The sequence below is a fragment of the Atta colombica genome, unplaced genomic scaffold (assembly GCF_001594045.1).
Source record: "Atta colombica isolate Treedump-2 unplaced genomic scaffold, Acol1.0 scaffold166, whole genome shotgun sequence".
Lineage (NCBI taxonomy): Eukaryota > Metazoa > Arthropoda > Insecta > Hymenoptera > Formicidae > Atta > Atta colombica.
Window position 1 is genome coordinate 286971 of NW_017259257.1, and position 11738 is coordinate 298708.

The window sequence follows — 11738 nt, forward strand, 5'->3', positions numbered from 1 at the left end:
ACATGCGGGGATAAAAAGTAAGAATTTAATTCTTTGAATTTAGATTTTGAACATAAAAATATTTCAATATTGAAAATACTTTTAATTTTAAATATAATATAGGTAAAAGATAGTAATAAATCATATCGTTCATACACATTAAGTCAATGTTTCAGAATTATAAATCCTAGACAACACTGATTTAACAAAATAAAACGTAAATATCTGATTTATGAAAAAAAGGAGATATTTTAAAATCCTATATTGAAGAGTATATACTAAATATATTAAAATAATTTAAGAAATATAACACTTCTTTTATAAAAAGATAGATGAAGATAATATACATATTCTAATAATTTAGATAAAGATAAGATGAAACCATTTTTTTCATCTAGATAATTTTGTACAAATAACAGCAAATACCTGCATTGTGAGTCTGTATAATCGCGTTACCGTGTGTTACATGTCGGAGCATAGCCTATCCCATAGCATAAAGCGACGGTATGGAGAGGGCTGTTCTCCGCGTTTCTCTTTCCGCCGTCTTTCCTCTGTCCACGTTTCAGTGGGTGGAAGAGGAGAAGGAGGAGGAAAACGAGGAGGAGAAGGAGGAGAAGAAGGAGAAAGAGAAGAAGAAGAAGAAGAAGAACGAGAAGGAAAGCAGCAGCTGGGTGTATAGCTCCCCGCTAGATACGACACTGCGCGATTTTTTGACGACCGATGAAAGTTACTCGCGAGATATTCTATTTTAAACTTTCGGCCAACAGCAGCCGCCGTCGTCGTCGTTGCCGTTGCCCGCCTCCGCACTCGGCTTGCCTCTCCCTTCTCTCTTCCTCTTTCTTCTTCTCTCTATCCTCCTCTCGTCCTTCTGTTGCGCTCTCGCGAGACTTCCTACATCGTGATAATTCCTGAAAAGGAGGGAGCCATTTTGCGCGGTGTAGAGCGGCAACACGCCATGGACCTTCGCTTTGATTCTTGAACGTTACGCCGGGAGAAAGAGAGAAAGAGACCCTTTGTTATTGGCGGAGAAAAGCAATGGTTACAACGGCAATGATGGCGATGCCGAAACTGTTGTTTTTTCCGACCGACTGAATGATTTATCAGATCAGCAACGATTGGATTGAGGGGTGGGGGGGTCGAAATCGTGGTTGCAAACTGGTGAGCTTTATTATTAACCTCTCCCTCTTGTATTCTCCCTTCACTCTCTATTGCATTGTAATCGTTTGCGAACGTTTGATCGCGTTATAAAAAATCCAATACTTTTGTTCGCCGCAAAATACAATTCGCGAGGTCCGATAACATTTTCGATAACCGCTTTTAATTGCGCTCTGTTGTTTGACGCCAGTATTGTTTTGTCTGCAACATTGCCCTATGTTAATCAATAGAAAAAGCGGCGAGAATGTTAGGCGCATTTCGGAGAATGACCAATGCAACTCAGTTATGGTGCGAGTTGCTACACTCCCTTCTCCTCCACCTTTTCATCTTCCCCGTCCTCCTCTTCTGCAATCGATCGTGTATGTTGCACTCACGTTGCTGATCTCGAGAGTGCAGAGGAAACGAACTGTCTCACTACATTGTGCGAAATTTGCTGTTAATCCATCCGATATTCCAAACGGACATCAATCTTATGATGAATCGTGTTATATTATCATACACTTTTTGAGATTGTTGTACAAGGAACTGGTAAAATATTCTGAAAACAGCTAAAATATAGGAGAATATTTTTACTACTCTTTTTATCGTTTTACACTGAAAAAAATTTATTGAATCTTACATTTTTTTAAATACATTTTTTAAATTATACTACTAAATAAATAATTTTCTTACAATAAATGAAAATTTTCGTAGTAAAAAAAAATAGTTGAATCAAATTAATAATTCTTGCATCGCGCAAATAAATATTTAGAATTTATATTTAGAAAATATTTTAAAACTATTTAAGCAAACATTTATTAAAATTTATATATTTTTTTGCTGTAAGCAAAAATGAAAAAAAGGCAATGATAAAATTTGGAAGACACATGGCTGCAACAAATGAATACATTGTTATGCATTTGTGCACCGGAAATAAATCGATTTTCTTATATAATCAGAGTGCCGTTTTTTTATTTAGTTTCATCAGTATGCGCGCCGTTTGTAACGCAGAAAATAATTACGGTGATAAATTAATTAAAACGAACGCGAGGCGAATTCCATGTTCGCCGGGATCCGCACAGCGTTCGCAGGAAAAATATCAATCGATATCGTCCGCCGGCGAAAGGAACGCGCATTCGATATTCGCATATCCGATGCGAATTCCCAACGGGCATCGGCGCGGAGGTTGCCAAAAAATAAATTTTCAGCTGCCGCGCGCGCGGGATAAGCTCGCACACGCGCTCACGCGGATCCGTTGCGTCGGGGTCCCGCGGTGCCTTTTTCTTTTTTCATCGGCCACCCCCGCCGTTGCCCCGTCGTTCCCCCGGGCTACTCTCAACCGCCACCCCCGCAGTATCCCCCGTACCACCACCGTTACCGCCACTACCATTCGAAAGCACCACCCTGCGGGATGCGCGGCGCGCCGCGCCGGCCGCTTTTGTTTTCCTCTATTTTCCGGTTTTTCCGGGGTGGGCCGCGCCGGACACACGGCGGTGGCAGCAACATCGGTGGCGACGGCCGAGTGGTGTGTGGCGCAACAAGTAGCAGATTATAAAAATCACTCGCCAGCTCGGGGGCGTGTTGAGGAAAAAAAAGAAGATAGAGAGAAAAAAACGCGAGCGACGAGCGGAGGCACGCCGTGGGAGGAAGCGGGATAGCGAGGGTGGGTGAGAACGGTTGGAAGAGAGATCGCGGGATCGTGTGAGCGACGAGAGTGAACATCGCGAGTGGGAATGAGAGGAAACGAAGGACCGGTGCGGAACGCGGGAAGGGGCACAGAGGGGGGTACACGAGTGAAAGAGGTCCGGTCGGAAGAGGGAGAGCGCGCGAGAGAGATGCGAGCGTAGGTACACATTTACCTATACATATGTATGTTTCCACCCGCCGCGTTCTCCGCTGTCTCCTCTACCCTCCTCTTTTGCCACTCTCTTCCCCCTCTTCCATCCCACCCCGATCTCTACCTCGTTCTCTGCCTAACCGAGTTGTAGCTCCATCGCTCTTTCCTCGTCATCCTCTCCTCACTTTCTCTCTCTCTCTCTCTCTCTCTCTCTCTCTCTCTCTCTCTCTCTCTCTCTCTCCGTTCATACTTCGGCTTTCGATCTCTCGCGCTCTTTCCGCCCGCGTATAAGCCGTGCGTGGCGATTTACATTAAACGCCGGTCCGTTTCCCTCCGCTGTTTCGCGGGAACACGCGCGAATGCTAGTGGTTTGGGGGAGGCGTCCACGAGGGGCGGGGGAGGGCTGAGAAAGGGCTTCTCTCTTTCTCGCGCGGCTCTTGTTGTATCGAGGGGGAAAATCGTACGAAAATACGCGGAGACGAGAGGCAGCGTTGTTTCTGTCCTGTATGCGTGCGTGCAAGCACGAAACCCCCACGGAAAAAGAAAATTCTTTTCGTCCGACTTGCTATTGCGTATCTCAATCTCGGTCTTTGTGTCGTAATTTTCGCAAAGATCGCGTTGACTCGCCAACGGTGCCATGAGTGCTTGTTTGAAGAGTACTCGACGATTTCTCGCGCGAGGAACGCTCAAAACGATCGTGCCAGGATGGCAGAGCGGGTGTCCGAACCCGTCATTATATCGTCGGACGAGCTCATCATGACGCTTGGGAGGCTTCCTCGTGTGATTACGGCCACGCACGGAGCGCGAACGTTCAATTAAACGCACTTTTAATTGTTTAAATATTCCCCTCGCGACTAGTCCAGTAACGAGCCTCTCGTATTTTACTGTCGCATGATCTTTTACGAGCGCATGCTCTGAACGAAAGTCCACCCGCCCGCGGCGAGAATGGGTGCTTTCCATTTAGTACAAAAATCTACACAAATATCATTCTCTCTATCTCTCTTGACATTTAATTAATAACAAAGGCAGATCGACTTGTGTTGATTTGTGTCACCGAATAGAAAGCACCTATTAAGTGCCATTATATCGGGGTGGAGTTCTCGTATTACTGCCGAGCTTACGAATCGATCGGAAAGGTTTTGGATCGTGACTTTCCTTTTCAGAAATTCCGAAAATTCCGGTAAATTCGTTTCTTTCATAAGAAACAAACATGTCGCGCGAATCTATCGATGTTGCGCGTGAGCAAAGCGCAAGCTTTGTTCGTAACGCGACGCGTCGCATCGATGCATTCGCCATGCACCGACGGCGGACTTTATACGCGCTGGCCCTCGTCCTTTCCGATCTCCAGTTGATCGATTTTCCGCGGAGGTCGACGACCCTCACGCTCGCTCTCTCGAACCCCTCGTTATTCGCGTTTCACATTCGGCGCGCGAAGAAGAAAGGAAAGGCACACTTTCGGCGGACAACCGCGGGGTATTCGCCGGACACACATCGGCCATATTTATTGACTAGGACGCACTAGGACGCGCTAGATGAAACTATATATTTACTAGGAAACGCGATCAATACTCACAATTCTGATGGGACTGAACATTATCTCGCCGCCCTCGTATGCCTTATCCGGTTATTTCCGCGTCCCGTTAAATCGCCTGCGGTCGAACGCGCTCGATTAAGCATTGTTTTCTTGTTGAAAGCGAATTTTTCATTCTCCTTTCTTCGTCGGTAGACTCTTCAATATTTAATATTGATTAATAATTAAAAAGGGATGTGATCGTAAAAATGACACGTTAGGTACATTAACGTGATGAAAACGCAGGTATTAAGTTAATAGCATTTATTCAACGTAATATGTTCGATTGGTTGTGATTGAAATTCTAATTCTACGTCAATATCTTCGAATTATAGAATTGCTGTAACATTTTTCCGTCTCGCTTGAATGTTCATATCTAACGCAGGGGTTTAATGGATAAAAATATTCCACGTTCCCTTATGTGTTTATTGTTGCATGAACTTAAAATTGTACGTCGTCGGAGCGTAAATAATCGAGTTTACACGCGACGCAGAACCAGCGTGCCGCGTCCGAATTAGTCGGCAATGAAAATATTTCGCTGCAACTGTCGAAATATATTGTTACAAACAACGATTCTAACGGACGGTTTTTATCTAACCGTCGCGCTCGCATACGATTAAATTGTATTTCAAGCGATGACTAGCGACTATTTCCAACTCGCTATACGGCATGGCAAATTTTATATCCCTGTTCAGACACCGTGGAATAATAATTTTAACAAAGTTTATTGGTTGAGACCACTGTGTTATTATTGTACAGTAAACGATGTACCCTTGTACGCTACTTTTCGAGTAGAAATTAAGATCCGAAAAGGTCAATGACAACTTTCTCGAGAGACACAATTAATCCTATCTGAAAAGAACTATGATTTAAGGTCGGAGAAAAAAATCGATATCTATATGTGAATTGATAATTAATGATAATATGTGACATAGATTCAAGATGATGAACTGTAACGCGTTCAGTGCAAATATTACAATAGTTATATTAGCAATAGTTACAGAAAAAGAAAGCTGCACGGACAATAAATCAGACATTATTTTAGTATTTTAGAATTTTAGGAAAACAATCATTTGGCAACGGATCTGGCATTTTCTTAGTCGAGGAATGTCGCGCGCCGTGATGATTAAAAATCCGTAAGTTACTAAGCGGCGCTTGATCGCCATCTTGGCAGTGACGAGTGTTCGCCCCGATATATTTTTCGTGGCCGCGTTAAGCGTAAGAATAAATTGCATCGCGTTCGGACGTCGCGATCGACTCTCGGCCGTTGCCAAGACCCGGAAAAAGGAGAGGCGGATTTTCTAGAACGACTAAAAATAGCGCGCACTCTCGCGAAAATAAAATGGCAGTTCTATGCGGTGGTCGATGGTGAGGAGGATGGAATAAGGTAGGATGAGATAGAGAGAAAGAAGAAGAAGAAGAAGAAGAAGAAGAAATAGGAGGAGGCAGCGGCGGCCGTGCGGTTGTGGAGAAGCAATAGGAAAAAAAGGAGGCAAAGCATCTAAAATTGGCGGGACTGACTTTGCCAATATGCGGCGATGGCGGGCTTCTATGGCGAGTACCGGTTGGAGCCGGCCTCTGGACCTAAGGAGTAGGATGTGTCTAGGAAAACAAAGAGAGAAAAAAGAAGCGGAGTGGGGAAGACAGACGGACGGATCCTCTCTCTCTTTCTCTTTTCCGTAGGCCTGAGAAAACGCGAATGCGTGCGATACCGGGAGGTACGTACGCATACGATGTGGTATATAAAGAGCATGGGATAGCTTTATTACGGATTACAATGCGACGGCGGTCCCGAAGATCTCACGATAATGACATCGCGCTATCGTGGAAGCGTATCTTCTCGCAACGAGCGAAATATGTGGCCGTAGTGACGGTAATAATATCGATATCGCGGCCAGATCGAAGATACGATCTGGAGCGCGCGATGCGTTTCGCGTGTAATACACTCCTGGGCTATAACGCGACGAGGAAACACCTTCGCGCATAATAAAAATGAAAGGCGACTTTGTGCGCGACCGAGTACCGGAGGCGACTTAGTCCGTTCGAACGAGAGCCACTTATCTTAATAGTAGACTTTACGTTTATGCTGACAACTTTTGTGGGATGAAAGTGAGACGCTCACCGTGCACATCTGCTTTTTAATGAAGTAGCTTCCGATAAGTCGAATGCATAAAATAATACTCTCGGAATAGCAGGAAGTAGATATATATAAAATTCATGAGAAAAAGCGAGACATTATTTCATTTTTTTTAAAAAAGGTTTTTAATTTATATTATACGACAAAATCTGCTGATATTTTTACTACTGGTATAACATGAAATTAACAGGATTTAAAAAAATATAATAAAAGTGTTAAAAGGAATACGAAACGCAGAACTATTTGTTCAATTTTACAATCAAAATCGTGTCTATTTGTACACTAAAAGAAAAAATAATTCTAACAACTGTAAATTGACTATTTTAAAATTTAAGTTACTTACAACTAGTTGTAAACTAGTTGTAAACTAATAGAACTAAAATAGTATTGAATATTATATTTTTATAGTTACGTTATATATTATATTTTTATAGTACTCAGTATTACTTTAATTCTTAATATTTTATAAAACTAATTGCAAGTGCTTAAATTTTACGATTGTCAATTTATAATTGTCAGAACAATTTTTTTCTCTCAATGTACAGTGAGTGTTCCATAAGTTTTGTTTCCTCTCTATCAACGGTGCGATTCATCATTCATTTCTGACGCAAGTTGTAAGCCAGACGCAGCCGGATTTTCAGAGCGACGAGAGAGAATCGTAAACGAAAAGAAGTAAGCCCCCTTCCCGCCGTTTTGTCGAGTCTTGTTCGCGTGTGGACCTTGCATCTAAAAGAGCTCCGGGGAGAGGGATGAAAGGTTGCACCATCCAAAGATAGAAAAAGAGAGAGAATATAAGTCGTGGGGAAGAGAAGGAAGCAAAAGAGAAGAAAAAGAGCGAAGAAAAGAGAGAGAGAACGTCGACCTTGATGAAAATAACTCGTCGAACTGACCATACTTCTTGCACGTGAAGTTAAAAAGTGCAGTCTCGCAGAGGGGATCCTTCAAAACCGCCAATTCGATCGTAACATTTTCGATCGTTCTTCTATCGGACCTACATATCTGTTTGATGATTTTAACAATGTCGAGCACAATGGAAGCGTCCTGATAATTTAACCGTTGTCACGTAATTGACCTCTGCGTTCTATAGACCTTTGTTCTAAATGATGCTTGTTACTGTTTCAATCATTCAGGATATTTCGGATCATTTGGGATCATGACGTGATGCTAAATATCTTTTCCATTTTGAAGGTAGAGAGAAAAGAAGAAAAACGTTTTTACACGTGAATTTATGGCCCAGTGTGTGGCTTGGAGGATATCAAGTGGCGAGTCATGGAAAGGATTTCGCGTGCAAGAGAGGCTCGAGAGGCCGTGAGAGGTGAACGTGGGTGGGTTGAGAGCAAAGATCGAACGACCTCAGTTTGGATACGAACCACAAGCAGTCCGCATTATCGACGTCGTTTTACAGGCGTCATGGTGACCGATAGCGTTTTTGCTACCAACAGCTGACACATTATGGTTGAATCTAATCGTGATCCCAAATGGTTCGCTTCCCGACTGTCTTTTCTTATTGCGATATTATTTAAATTAGAATTTAACAATGTATTTGATTAGTAATAATTTTCAAATCTTATTATTACGTTATATTATGGTGTTATCAATATTATCCTATAAAAACATTAACAATTCGATGTATTTATCATATATTTCGTATAAATATTAGCTTTAGAAAACTCGTGATTAAATTTGAATAACAATAACTACAGTGGAAATAGTTTGAGTGCAATAAATAAAAGCGTGTATTCTTACGATTTGTAAAACAAGAATATTGCTAGTAAATTGACAGTGTCCCATTAATATTGTAGAATTTTGTGTGACATTGAGCCCGTGCGAAGCCCTCGTTGCACCGGATATAGCGCATGGATTTTGCACAACAATACAAGGGGATTTACACTGCGAACGAGTTTTTACTATCATCAGTCATCAGGCAAACGACGAGATCTCATATTTACCTAACATTGCAGTAGAGTGTGCGCTCGCGCAGATAAATCATCATCGTCTGGTATTGCGCGCGGCATATAAATATAAACACGAACCTGTCATCACCACCCCACAGTGCTGAGGGCGAGCACTTTTTATCTCATGTTTTGATGCCGCTGCGTCTCCGTTATCCACACGTGGCGATCCCGACAAAACGTATCGTAAAAAAGTATTCTAGAAAAAAACCACTTAAGGGTGTCGTGATTAGGGGTTAAGAAGAGGGAAAAAAGGGTTCGAGGGTCGCGGTTTTTCTCTGGCAGGTTACGTCTTTTTTTAGCTATCGATTTTCACCTGGCTAAAAAAACCGACCCAAGGGGATCGTGGTTTCGAAGGGTGATTTTTTTTGGCCTGTTGCTCTAACTCTCAAGGTGTACTCTTGCAAAGTGTATAAGTTTCCTCCAAGCTGAACGTAACGCGACGTCTTTATTAGGATAACAGAAGATAATAAGGCTTGATATAATTATGTAATAAATAATCGGATATCGATTTGCTAATTACGACATTTAATCAATATAGTATGTTTTTTATTTTCTTGCTCTTGCTCGGGTCACGTTTTGCGAAGATCCTGTTTGATCTGTTTGAAGTGCGTCAATACAAAGATAGTCGTCTCGCTATCTTGATGTCCACTTCGTTTGCTGAAAATTCAAAATTACTCGAGACAGAGTCTCGCCGTCGTGTATTCTGCAAATTAAATAACACTGCAATGGGTTAACGAAGTGTAGACTCTATCGCTCGGACGCCTATCAGGGCGTCCACCCCCCCGATTCTAGATACCCCTTGCCTTCTGTCGCTCGTTTCGCCCCTTCTCCACGATTTACCGTCTAAGTGTCGTCCTCCTCGTCCCCACTCGACGGCCTATTTTACCCCACTTTCCCGCCTTTTCCCCTCTTTTGCCCAAGGCTGGCCATCCCATACACCCTCCCACCCCCACGACTTATCCCTACCCTGAGGTTTCACCCCCTAAGGAAAAATAAACGGCCGGACACCTTACCGGTTCTCGCTAGCTAGGCCACGATTGGTCGTTCGTAATCTGCAGATAAACTCTACAACATCTAGAATCTATCGAAAGCATAATAAATAGCATAAACAGGAAAAGTTACAACATTATTTAAGTATTTATATATAATAGATGAATGCCTCATTTTATTTTTATTTTTGAATCAATTTTTTTATAAGCGCACAAATCTTTGAAGATTAAAGAATCCAAGGAACAGATTACAAGAAAATATTAGAAATAATGTTTTCACAGAGCATCGTTGCTATCTTGCAGAGAGTAATATACATAACATATAGAATATACATATTTATTTGATGCGATAAATATTATATTTAAAAAAAAAATTGTAATATTTTTAAAATTATATACCTAGTATTTATTATACATTAAACATCTGATAAATTCAGTTAATGTAACACAGTTGCGTACTCGCGTCTTTCCAGTAAACGTTACATAATTTGGCTCAACAACGTTAACATATTTATTTATTACTTGACAAGTGAATTACGTGACGCGGTAGTGCACGGCCGATTAACGACTTAAAATATTTATTTTCTAGTTAATTCTGATTTGGTTGCGGTGTTAGCACGAAAAAGAGCGTACCTTGCCGACTGGTCTGTTAAATAATAATTATATGCTCGGATAATCGACGTCGATCCCACGAAATAAAAGGCAAACCGCGCGTCGCAAATGTTTGGCGAATATATCGCGATGGACAGACAGCCGCGAACGCGAACCGCACGGCTCTCCGTCCATGAAATCTCGTTAACCGTTTAATTATTTGTGTGTGTTGAAAAGTTAAATGATACAGATTTTTGCTCGCGCCGTCCCATTTATCAACAGAACGAACAAATACGAGCACCGGACAATTTTTTATTTATGTCCCTATTTTGTCATATGGCCACGCTATTAACGTTGGCCACGGTGACAATTTTTATTCGGTGTCAATAAAATGGTGATTGACGAATACGATTCATTTCTTTCCCTATTGCATAAACTTTGCGAATAAAAATCTCCCGCTTCTCTAGCAATTGTTTAAGATAATTCTTGAGGGTCCCACGTGAGTTAAGAGTGACAGGCTTCTGTGGCATGTATCCGGGTCGAGAACTCGACCGAAAATCGAAATGCAAATGTCCCAGGACTGTTTCCCTCCCCGGAGGGCTCTCTAAATCTCTCGCACGTTTACCGGCCGGCTCGCTTGTTTATTTTTTAATTAAAGTCTTCCACGGAGGCAGCTTCTCTTGGAGCGGTGGCGGGATTAAAAAAGGTCCCTCGGAGTTATTAAGCTAATAATGTGTCTCGTGCCGCGTGCCGTACCTTCGGTGCGTAGATACGGAGCGACGAGAGAAGGTAGAAAGGGAGATCTGAAGAGGAAGAGACAGAAAGAGACAGGAAAGGGTCGAGGAGGAAAAAAGGTTGGCTGCGAAGGTTTAGGCGAAGGATAAAAAGGGAGGAGACAGAAAGGCGATTGGAAAGAGGATTGAAAGGTAGCGTGGGAAGATGCTTGGTCGGACAAAAAAAAAAGAGAGTCCAGGGCGCAAAAAATCACTTTGGCACGCGTACATACCCCCATATATCCTGATTCTTCAATCGGGACAGCTCTCCCTACGAAAGTTTGCGAAAACGACGATTCGGCTTTCCGAAGTGATCTGACGCGCCTTGGTATGTGAACAGGCGGTCAGTTCGTGCGGCTTTCTATGTACAACTCAGGTTCTCGTCGAACGTCATTACTCGGCCTTATGAAAATAAACGCAGCTGGATTTACTCTGTCCTGACGAAATTGTATAGTGAATCTCCGTCATATCTTTTTAAAAATATTTTTGATACTTTTCGATTTTAAATAATTTACCGAAATTGTGCAAATAATTTTAGCGACAACAGGATTACCGTAGATCTGGAAAACCGGGAAAAGTCAGGGGAAAATGTAAAGAAGTCTGGAATTTTGAAATTTGCTCACAATTTCCTTAAATAGTTCTTATTCCAGATAATTGTTATAATTTTATTAATATTATATCTGACGATATATTTATAATGAAATACGTTCAAGCTTGCACACTTTAAACAATTTCATAAAATAATTAAAATAATTATAATTTTATAATTTTAA